Here is an 11,350-nt window from a genome sequence, read left to right as displayed (position 1 = left end):
CAGAATCGAGGTATTAGCTCTTGGACCCCGCCTTTTTAACCATACTATTTTTCTTCTATGTCTACTACATATAATTATCTCTAACGCACACATCGTGTGTGTGTGTGTGTGTGTGTGTGTGTGTGTGTGTGTGTGTGTGTGTGTGTGTGTGTGCGCGTGTGTGTGTGTGTGTGTGTGTGTGTGTGTGTGTGTGTGTGTGTGTGTGTGTGTGTGTGTGTGTGTGTGTGTGTGCGTGTGCGTGAGTGCGTGCGTGTGTATATTCACCTAGTTGTATTTACTTAGTTGTGCTTGCGGGGGTTGAGCTCTGCTCTTTCGGCCCGCCTCTCAACAATCAATCAACTGTTTCTACTACTACTACTACTTTTTTTCCACCCCCCTCCCCTACACACACACACCAGGAAGCAGCCCGTGACTGCTGACTAACTCCCAGGTACCTATTTACTGCTAGGTAACAGGGGCATAGGGTGAAAGAAACTCTGCTCATCGTTTCGCTCCGGCGCCTGGGATCGAATCCGGGAAGATAGGATCACGTGCCCAGCGTACTGCCCGCTCGGCCGGCCGGCTCTCCCGCTCGACCCGCCGGGTCCCCCCGTGCGTATGTGTGTAAAGTGTTACACAGCATCACAGTGTTCCAGGGGTCATCATCTGGTATTGCAGGCAGGATGAGGAAGGAGCTTTTGTATTGCCTCGCGCAACAGTTCAATTACACGGCCAGGCTCCTCGCCCCGGCGGCCACCACCATCCGGCACTCATCTTTTCATCTCCTTCCCCTCAGCATCATCTCTCCTTCATCTCCTTCCCCTCAGCATCATCTCTCTTTCATCTCCTTCCCCTCAGCATCATCTCTCATTCATTTCCTAACCCTCAGCATCATCTCTTCTTCATCTCCTTCCCCTCAGCATCATCTCTCCTTCATCTCCTAACCCTCAGCATCATCTCTTCTTCATCTCCTTCCCCTTAGCATCATCTCTCCTTCATCTCCTTCCCCTTAGCATCATCTCTTCTTCATCTCCTTGACGTCCATGACAGGGGCCGGATGAGTCTTGACGTACATGACTCATGGAGATGGGTCATATTTTGCCCAAACCCCCCTGCAGTTTTAAAAATATCTGAAATGTCGGAAATTTGACTCCTGAGCGTGATTTTTGAGCCGAATTCTGACTCTCTGCCCCTATTTTCATTTTCAAATTACGACCTTTTATACCGAAAATATGCTAATTACTGAAAACAGCGATGGGTCATATTTTGCCCAAACCCTCCTGCAGTTTTAAAAATATCTGAAATGTCGGAAATTTGACTCCTGAGCGTGATTTTTGAGCCGAATTCTGACTCTCTGCCCCTATTTTCATTTTCAAATTACGACCTTTTATACCGAAAATATGCTAATTACTGAAAACAGCGATGGGTCATATTTTGCCCAAACCCTCCTGCAGTTTTAAAAATATCTGAAATGTCGGAAATTTGACTCCTGAGCGTGATTTTTGAGCCGAATTCTGACTCTCTGCCCCTATTTTCATTTTCAAATTACGACCTTTTATACCGAAAATATGCTAATTACTGAAAACAGCGATGTGTCATATTTTGCCCAAACCCTCCTGCAGTTTTAAAAATATCTGAAATGTTGGAAATTTGACTCCTGAGCGTGATTTTTGAGCCGAATTCTGACTCTCTGCCCCTATTTTCATTTTCAAATTACGACCTTTTATACCGAAAATATGCTAATTACTGAAAACAGCGATGGGTCATATTTTGCCCAAACCCTCCTGCAGTTTTTAAAATATCTGAAATGTCGGAAATTTGACTCTTGAGCGTGATTTTTGAGCCGAATTCTGACTCTCTGCACATATTTTCATTTTCAAATTACGATTTTTTATACCAACATATGCCAATTACTGAAAACGGCGATGGGTCATATTTTGCCCAATACCCCCTTGCAGTTTTCAAAATATCCCATATCTGACTCCTGAGTCATATTTTTGGAGCCAAATTCTGGCTATCTGCACATATTTGCAGTTTGAAATTAGACTTTTTATACCAAAAATAAATATATGCCAATCAGTGAAAACTGCAGGGGTGTTTGGGCAAAATGTGACTCATCCCCGTTTTCACTAATTGGCATATTTTCGGTGTAAAAAGTCGTAATTTCAAACTCAATTTTTCATATGTGCAGTGATAATGTATATAATTTCATATGTGCAGTGATAATTATATTATCACTGCACATATTTGTGCAGTGATGATATTACATGTGCAGTGACAATAATATCAGCCTTATATGTGCAATGATAATATACCGCATAATAATAATATGAGCGAGCATTACCCACTGGGCAGGTGGGAATCTCAAAAATCTAGGAAGGTCCTTCACAATATTGCTTCCTCTTTATCCTCTTAAATTCAAAATGCAATTCACCGCTCGAAGTCTCTCCTGAAGTGTGGCACGCCCTGGACGCGCTTATCAATTCCTTGCCCCCCTTCCAAAAAAAAAAAAAAAATAATATATGGAGAACGTCTCTCGCGTTTTGCATGATCAAGAAAAAGTTATTTATCAAAAACCCGAGGATATATCTTCACTATCTGCCCACTCAGGGGGAAAAATTCTTCCTGTGGTATATATATTGTGTACAGTATACTCGTGCGTGTATATATATATATATGTGTGTGTATATATATATATATATATATATATATATATATATATACATATATATATATATATATATATATATATATATATATATATATATATATATATATATATATATATATATATATATATATATATATTCACACAGACACACATACATATAGGAGGAGACTCCTGCGAGTGGTGGAGGTGGACCGTGGCACCGCTGCTTCCACACACTGACACATGGGGACCAAATCGTGACAGGTGGAGATATTTTGTACACATTAGATTTCATATTTCAGCGAGGGAGCGGAGGTGGACAAGCGCAGGGCCATCGTCAGCGAGCTACGACGGAGATAAACTCCCGCCCGGACCTGCGACCTCACCCTTTTTCTCCCGGAATGGGAATGATGGGAATCTGCAGCTCCATAACAGGCAGCTCTGCCAAGGGTCCAAGTCCCTCCCTTCGTCTTGCGACAACATCTTCATTTATTTCTCTTCTTTATATATATTGCTCGCTTTTTATATGGTACCAGTATTTACTGGATCTCACTATAGTTGCTAATGGTTCGATGCTGTGGGTGTGATGAGTAGTGTGAGGTAATTATGAGTGAGGAGGGAAGCAGGGAGGTGATATGAGAGGGTCCGGCGGCATACATTACCATTTGCTGGGGAGGTGGGGCCAGGCTTGAGGTGGGGCCAGGCCCCCACCTCAAGCCTGGCCTGCTTTATGGCCTCCTGGGCCCCCCTCCCAGGCCTTCTTCTTCCAGCCTTCCTTCTCTCCATCTTTCTCTCTATCCCTCCTAACTTCTCGTGATCTTCCTGGGCCTCCTACTGACCTCCTGATCTTCCTTCTTGATTTATCAAGGCCGTTTCTGGCCTACAAGAAACTCATGCTTCTACGGCTGACACCTAAAATAGGTTTTATGACGCCTATGCCCCCTAGATCATGACGGTTATCAACCTACTTTATGAAACCTATCAATCTACTTTATAAGACATATCAACATGATTGATGGCATATCCCTCCCCTTAGTTTGTGACACATTTCCCTTGCTAATGACATATATCCCTTTAGTTAATGACACCTATCTCTCTAATTTATGGCATCTATTCCCCCTAGTTTATATACCCCTAGTTTCTCTGTACCGCCTGGCCTGCACATTCATCATTTTACTGGACCCCTATTATTAAGGAACCCATATTTAGACCGTCTTACTGTTCCAGCTGACTATTCCTGATTCCTCTCGACTACCTGACACATGTGCTGATCGTATTAATCTCTCATCACACGCAGTATTACACTATGTCATTGTGTTGCCTACTAACTCTTCCCCATCATCCTGAACCTTCTTCCAACTCCCCCGGATCTTACCTTACACTTGTTGGGGTTGAACTCTAAACCCCCCGCCCCTCTTCTGTACTTCTTGATTCTCACAAAACCAACAGTAACGAAACAACATTCCGAAACATATAACGAGACTTGTAACACTAGAACTTTCAAGGATCAATAGTAGCAAGTTCCAAGGCCGTGTGGGGGGAGCCATAGGGTTCGAGCCCCTCCCCTTTCTCCCCGTAATATCAGCATATTTATTGCAACAATAAACTTGAAGTACGAGGGGTTTGCCATTGTCTTATAGACTCACGCTTTCGACACTTATATCAGGAAACTACTTTGTCTATATTTTCTAAAGTTCTTTAAACATCACATATTCAGTTAAAGTCCACTATGGCCGCCAGTTCTGTGCACTGTGTTTTGTTACACAAATCACACATTTACTTAAAAAAAAAAATACATTGTGAATTGAAGTTATAAATCACTCGACGCGAATGTAGTCAATTATTAACTATTATTATGCTGTATTGGTGGACCGGTTGATACGACACGTGTTGGTTGACAGGTGTAGAGTGATCTATTAATTAATTATTAATTACGGAAACCCTCACTTCAACAAGAGAATATTGGTGAGGACTGTGTAGAGTGTGTTGGGCTTGACGGCTCCAGGAGTCTGCTTGTCATCTACTCTACAAGAAGCTCAAGGCTTCTTGTGGATTAAGAAGCTCGATATTCCTCGATAAGTTTTTATCGAGGACTAGTTGACCAGACCACACACTAGGAGGTGAAGGGACGACGACGTTTCGGTCCGTCCTGGACCATTCTCAAGTCGATTTCTTGAGAAAATCCATTTGAGAATGGTCCAAGACGGACCGAAACGTCGTCGTCCCTTCACCTTCTAGTGTGTGGTCTGGTCAACTTACTTTAGCCACGTTAGTGTGACTCATCGCCTCCTCGAGGACTAGAACTACCGCCCCTCTCCAGAATTCAGCCCCCCCCCCATCCACAACAGCTGGCTAATTCCCGCGTACCTATTTTACTCCAAGGTGAACAGAGGCATTAGGTGAAAGGAAATATGCCCAACCATTTCTGTCCCGCCCTGGAACCGAACCCGGGATCCTCAACTGGGAGTCGAGAACATATAGTCACTATCTTGACCCTAAATATTGGTTCTGAAGTTGAAGTTTGAAAGAAAACGTTACCTTGAGGTCCTTCCGGGGCTTAGCGTCCCCGCGGCCCGGTCGTCGACCAGGCCTCCTGGTTGCTGGACTGATCAACCAGACTGCTGAACGCGGCTGCTCGCAGCCTGACGTACGAGTCACAGCCTGGTTGAAGGGTCCACATACCCACCCCTCCCTCTCCTGTGGGCCCCATGGGAACCCCTTGCCACCGCTCAAGATCCAATTGGTGTAGTAGGGTGTCTTCGGCTAGCTTAATATATCATACATCGTCAAGGTGTATTTTGCTAGAGATGTGTCATATTTTTTTGGAGGTAAATAGTTGTTTGTCAAAGGTAGTGATCAGTGTGTGAGGCCGCTGGTATCCCAGCCATTCTCCACAAGCTCACATACTGAAACGCTATGCATACTAGTGGCTTTTAAGTATTGTCTGTAATACCTCTATCTTTAAATCTAACAGAATGTTTGTACTGTAACGCTGTAACTATGTATGTACTGTTCCTAAATAAATTATTATTATTATTATTATTATTATTATTATTATTATTACATACCTCCCACAACTTTAAAAGCGCATGTGTGAAGCGAAAGTTTTGAAAACGTATGTAAATGCAAAATGGAAGCTTGAAAAAAAACGTGTAAATGCGCCAGGAAAGCTGTAAAAAAAGCAGGCAAATGCGATTATCTTTAATAAACATCTGTTAAAGCTGAAAACTTCGCGATAGTTGCTGAGGAAAAGTGTTATCACCGCTGCGAGAGGGAGAAAATGGAAAATATCACCAAGGTGAGGAAAATCCTGCCAAACACTTTCCAACACTGAAGACAATAATGCGAAGCAGGTATTGGCTCTTGGGTCCCGCCAAAGACACACACACACACACACACACACACACACACACACACACACACACACACACACACACACACCCGCCGGCACCGCCTCTCACAGCCGCTCACCACTCCACCGGAGACGCCAAAGGATCATCAATACCACTGATGGGACGGGGCACTGCTCTGTGCCAGGTAAGTTACGGGCTCACCATAGCCCGTGCTACTTGGAACTTGTTCCGAGTAACTGAATCTATAACAACAACCACAACCACTAATGGAAACATTGACATGCTTACTGCAGTTCCCTGTTGATGCTGAGAGCAGCTCTGAACAACCATCTTGAAGGTATATGAACTGTATCATCTTGAACTGTACACGAATCCTATAATATTGAAATTTATATAGATTTAGAGGCTTTATTGTGTAAGTGATCTATACAATTCACTATAATTGTGGCGTGAACAGAGGTTCAAGATCAGCCACGGCCCAAGAGTTTCTCAGTTACAAGAGATCTGACACTTTCTCATGGTCTCAGAACACGAAGAACATCTCTCAGGGACGAAGAACATCTCTCAGGGATGGAGAACATCTCTCACTTTGTCCCGGATATTTTGATGATCGATGCAGAACTAGGAGAGATTCTATTGAGTTTGTGCTTCCTTATGGTGTTGAAAACCATTTTCTTCTCCAAGTAATTATGAACCAAATACGGAAATTGAACAGTGATTCAGACAAAAAATAAGATTGAACAAGTATTTTGTTGGAGCAGCATTCACGAGAGGTCATTTGAGTAGAGTTGGTGTCAGTGTAGCATCAGAGTAGCCAAAGTTCTGTGTACTCTGTGGAGAACATTCTTTAAATCTTGCTGTAGCAAAAGTGGCATGTCGTACCCTGTGTACCAAACTGTATACGAAGTCTAGGGGCTGTTTGTACCAGCTCCCAGTCTCGCAATACAGGTCCAGGTCCTGTATAGGGAGATTGGTTATCAAGGTCCTGTATAGGGAGACTGAGTATCAAGGTCCTGTACAGGGAAACTGAGTATCAAGGTCCTGTATAAGGAGACTGAGTATCAAAGTCCTGTACAGGGAAACTGAGTATCAAGGTCCTGTATAAGGAGACTGAATATCAAGGTCCTCTCTTCAACGAGCATTCGATCTGGGAGTTCTTTTATAAAGCCTAAGTTCTTCTCTTCATAATCTTGTACTTTCTGTGCCACAGATAAAAAGACATGATTTTGACCTTCGTTTCAAGGAAGTTTATGTACCAAGTGTACATACACTTAAGAGGCTACTTTGTGCTTTCATTACATGTAACTGCAACTCATCCATCAGTCACTCTGCCCCCTTTCCAAGATCATCATACAAACAGACTGTGATTTCAGTGACTGTTGTTTAGACAAGAGAATGTTATGTCATTTATGTTAGACAAATTTGGAAATCAAGTTGAGAATGAATTAATGCTACATTCGACGATGATAAAACCAAAGAGACAAAGCGCAACTAGGTCAATATACTCACACGCAAATTTAGCTTGTTAATAGGTCACAATATTGCTTCATGGGAGCATTGTTGACCACTTTTCTCCATCATTTGAGGCCAAACTCTAGGAGCTCTTTTCACCTGTTCCAGTGAAGGTATTCTCCTCCTACGCCAACTGCTGCCTCATTATACGCAAAAACTCTCTGTTAAAGATGTTGGAAATGTCGAGAAATGAACACATTTGCTTCCAGAACCTGTCATTCTCTGTTGAATTCAACAGAGAATGACAGGTTCTGGAAGCAAATATTTTCCATATTTATATATAAATATAATCTCCATATTTTCTCTCTATGGAGAGAAATATGGAGACATTCATGAACAGTCATTATATTTTTATGCCCTAGATTCCTATCTAGAATCTAATGGAGTTCCGAAGCCTTAAGTGGAGATCCATTGTCTTGTGGTCGTCAGTGAAAACTGTATTTTTACAACACTCTTCACACTTTAAATAAGCCGAAAAATTGTTGACCAGACCACACACTAGAAGGTGAAGGGACGACGACGTTTCGGTCCGTAATGGACCATTCTCATTCACAGTCGACTTGAGAATGGTCCAGGACGGACCGAACGTCGTCGCCCCTTTACCTTCTAGTGTGTGGTCTGGTCAACATACTTTAGCCACGTTAGTGTGACTCATCGCCTGCAGCTGAAAAATTATTAATGAAATTCGTGCATAAAGGAACGATTAACAAGAAATAATCCATAGGTACAACGGGTGGAACTTTCGACAAGCCGCCTACTTCTTGTCCCCGTAGAGGTCACTGGAGAGGGCGGCCCTCTCCAGTCTCAACTCCTACAAACAATTTAGAGCCGCTGTTCGGTCCTATAAACAAGTTTTCTAGATTCGATGGCTTTGTTTACATTTATTAAACACATTTCGAGTTTGTAAACATCACAACCCGAGGTTATTACCGGTATAAACAACCTCGTAGCGCTCTGGGGCCCAAACAATGCTTAACAAATGTAATCAAATCCATCGTGATGAAGGAAAGATGTACAGGTTTCGTAAGGGATTCCGCAAATGCTTGATGAATACTGAGCCTGTCCGTGAGTTCATCTGCCGCATACGGCGGTGTTGTATTTATGAATACAGTGTTGTATTGTATATGAATATAGTGGTGTACTGTATATAAATAGCGTTATATTGTGTATGAATACAGTGTTGTATTGTATATGAATACAGTGCAGTATTGTATATGAATATAGTGTTGTATTGTATATGAATACAGTGTTGTATTGTATATGAATACAGTGTTGTCATCCACTGCTGAAATCAGAGGATAAAGTCAAAACGATGAAGTTAATCGATTTGATTAACACTATAAAATACAATCGATATTGTATATATTGATTAACACGAAATACAATCGATATTGTAATTTCCATTCAGACTGAATCTGTAATTGCTCCTAAGTTATCGTAGTAGACGACGAGTCACAATAGCGAGGCTGAAGGTATGCTGACGAAACCACACACCAGAAGATGAAGAGGCGACGACGTTTCGGTCCGTCTTGGACCGTTTCGGTCGTCTTGGACCGTTTCGGTCCGTCTTGAACCGTTTCGGTCCGTCTTGAACCATTATCAAGTCGTGTGTGTGGTCAACAGTGGTCCACGATGGACCGAAACGTCGTCGTTCATTCATCTTCTGGTGTGTGGTTTAGTCAACTTGTCCTAGTATACATAAACCTGTCCTAGTATACATAAACCTACCATAGTATACATCCCCCCATAGTATACAAGAACCTGCTCTAGTATACATCCTACCCTAGTATACGTGTAATCGTCCTAGTATATATATGAACCTGACCTAGAATACATTATCCTGCCTTAGTATACATGAACCTGACCATGTATACACGAACCTATCCTAGAATACATGAACCTGACCTAGTATACATGAACCTACCTAGTATACATTAATCTGCTCTGGTATACGTGAACCTGAACTAATATATGAGCCTGACCTAATATACATGTACCAGACTTAGTATACATGAGCCTGACCTAATATACATGTACCAGACTTAGTATACATGAGCCTGACCTATTGTATGTGAACCTAGTATTCATGAACCTGGCCTAGTATTCATAAACCTAACCTAGGCAAGATGTAATTGCTATCAATTGGCTCTATGACCTTTCCCAACAAGGTCAACAGTTATCAACTGTGAAATTATAGGAATGAAAGTCAAATTTATCATATTGATTAAAATAAGTCGCGTAGAGGGTTACTGAGAGCGTTCAAGAGTTAATGATTAAAAATATATCCAACTTATTTAGCGTGATGTTTTGAAAGTGTATAACTCAAATACTGTTAAGGACATTTCTGTTCTACGAGTTCACTACAGTGTTCTATCTGTCAGCACCCAACACCACAGTGTTCCACCCGTCAGCACCCAACTACTAAGCCAGCTGCAACACTAAAATTGGTCAACACCAGCCCTTTACGCCACAACACGACGAACACAATGAAAATCACAAATGCCAAACATCTAAGATAGTACGATAAGACACACATGTGTGTAGCCATTCGTCTTAACAATGGTTCGAAAAGCAGGGAAGAAGCGACCGACTATTGGGAAAAGACGGAGCAGCAGCCGCCGCGGCAGGTAGCAGGCCAGCCATGCCGACCCTACAGCCACACCGCCCCCGGCAGAGTGCCGCGATCCTCTGCACCGCCGATTTGTTGACATGGGAAAAAGTGTCGTACCAGTCACCAATATCATACCATCCTGCACTACATATATATATATTCGATGCCCATTTTATGGCAGCTTAACCGCTGCTTATCATGCTTATTAATTATGAAATACAAGATTTTGTCGAAGAAGTTATACAAGTTGCTTACGACAGAGGCAAAGTTTGTGCGACTGCCATTGCCAGAGTCAAAGGCGACTCTTGAGGGCTACTTGGTGCCACGAGGTCCAACTTGCGTCCGCTCCACCCTTGCCTGCTGGCTATTTTATATTAATTTATCTCTCGTATGTTTTTAAGACCTCAAAGCTTCGTCTTGAGAAATATAGAATCTCCTCACTAATAAAAACGTGACATATGTCAGTTCATCAGGCTACAAATGAAGCATTATGTTCCATAACCTGAGTAAGCATTAAATGAACTTTTATGATATTCACAAATTCCTGCATTAAAGTTTGGGCTTGTTAAAGTCGGGATTCAGTCATGGGGTTGTTCAGCTGTGAAATACGTCTAAGAAACATGCGTTTCAGTGCACACGCCAGCTATGATTTTCCTAACAAGGTAAGTATAGGGCAATTGTCTCAAGCCCTAGACGGGAGTGGACGCCGCAGCGCGGCTCCTCTGCACGTGCGCGCCAAGTGGGCGGAGCCGGAAATCTGTCCAGCCAACGGTCAATCAGGATTCTACCCGCCTAAATCCTCCGCCAATCAGGGCGCACGCCTTGCACTCTTACAGATTTTGGCGGTCTTTATTTTCGTTTTAGAAATTGAATCAGTCGCGATAAAGCATAACATATATATCTATGGGTCTGTTTCATTTGGCTGTATAGTAGATTTGAGGATATTATGATATTTCAACAGAATAAATAAATATTTATTGCACCTGATAGAGCAAACGTGAATTATGAAATCTGGTGTAAAGAAGTCGACGAGAGCCGTCAACGCAACAATAAGATTATGGTAATGAAGTGGCGGACAAGTGCTTTAGCAGGTGTCGTAAGGTCGAGGGTTGCACTGTCCCGAGCACGATTTCCGGCCTTGTTGTATGGGGGATGCGTCGGAAGTGCTGATTGAATTTCGGCGTGGTTGTAGCAACATGGAGGTCCGTGGTGGGGGCGCTGGAGAAGCAGTGTGGGTCCGACGGA

Source organism: Procambarus clarkii, chromosome 9 (genome assembly GCF_040958095.1).
Source record: "Procambarus clarkii isolate CNS0578487 chromosome 9, FALCON_Pclarkii_2.0, whole genome shotgun sequence".
Lineage (NCBI taxonomy): Eukaryota > Metazoa > Arthropoda > Malacostraca > Decapoda > Cambaridae > Procambarus > Procambarus clarkii.
The sequence above is the reverse complement of the archived record's forward strand: the minus strand, read 5'-3'. Positions refer to the sequence as shown.